The 1,056-nt window shown below is 37.7% G+C and overlaps 1 non-coding gene across 1 annotated transcript; it reads left to right on the top strand.

The window, feature by feature from the left end:
• The first annotated feature begins 504 nt into the window (after positions 1 to 504).
• On the top strand, positions 505 to 611 carry LOC111763015 (U6 spliceosomal RNA). Its single transcript, XR_002795984.2, has one exon. It is a non-coding gene; the product is annotated as a U6 spliceosomal RNA (small nuclear RNA).
• The last annotated feature ends 445 nt before the right edge of the window (positions 612 to 1,056 follow it).

The raw sequence follows: 1,056 nt of genomic DNA, 5'->3' as shown, positions 1-1,056 counted from the left end.
TCTAATCAGAACTTTCCATACTGCAGCGACTAAGGAAAGATTAATAAGCCAGCTCATTAATAGAATTCGTAGAGCCCATTTAAACAAAAAACACTGGATGAGAAATTGTAAACCAACAAACAAGTATTTCTTACTTGTAAAGAAATTGTGATTACCCAAATTCAATATATAAATCAACTTTCAGGGGAGCTTTCTCTTGGCAAGAAAGCAGAGAAGAGCCCACTCTTTCCCTCCCCTTTTGAAGTATATTTTAGGTTTTCCTAGCAGTTATTATTTTTAATTGGTAACTTCATCAACAGGCAAGTATTTTCTTGTTTGTTTGTGAGGGTCATCAGGCTGCAGCTTTCTATTGTATCATCTTTGTAAAAAGAACTATCTAAAACCATTTGCAACACTATATTGTCATATGGCCTGGACTCATGGGACATGGGAACACAAGGGACAAGGAATAAACACAGGATGTTTCCGTCATTCTGAATTGTTTAGTGTTAAAATAACACACTGGTGCTCGCTTCGGCAGCTCATATACTAAAATTGGAACAATACAGGGAAGATTAATGTGGCCCCTGCGCAAGGATGACACAGAAATTCGTGAAGTGTTCCATATTTTTAAGAGACACAGATTCCCGTGCTGCTGACAACAACAGAAGTGGACAAAGAAGAACACACAGCAAAATGGACACACAGAACAGACAACTGGGGGGGCGGGGAGAAATAAATAAAAATAAATCTTAAAAAAAAAAAATAACACACTGAGTATCAGCAGCTGGTACCTTTATGTTAGGACCCATTTCCAGTTCATAGAAAATCTGTATGTAATGTAAAGCTCTGGGAAAAGAGGGTCCTTTCTGGGTGCTAGGGATAGCCAGGGCAAAGTCCTCCAGACTGCTATATGTGGCTCTTGAAAAAAAATTTACCAGTACACATTCAAAAAAAATTTATGTTCACATTAACAGCTTGGATCTTTTTAAGAAGGCAACATGTGAAAAGAAGATTGGATGTTCCAGAATTAGACCTAGGTTCAAATTCTTGCCTTGCCTTTTATTAAAGGTGTGG

Source organism: Dasypus novemcinctus, chromosome 1 (assembly GCF_030445035.2).
Source record: "Dasypus novemcinctus isolate mDasNov1 chromosome 1, mDasNov1.1.hap2, whole genome shotgun sequence".
NCBI lineage: Eukaryota > Metazoa > Chordata > Mammalia > Cingulata > Dasypodidae > Dasypus > Dasypus novemcinctus.
Note: the sequence above shows the minus strand (reverse complement) of the source record. Positions and strands in the feature narration are given on the sequence as shown.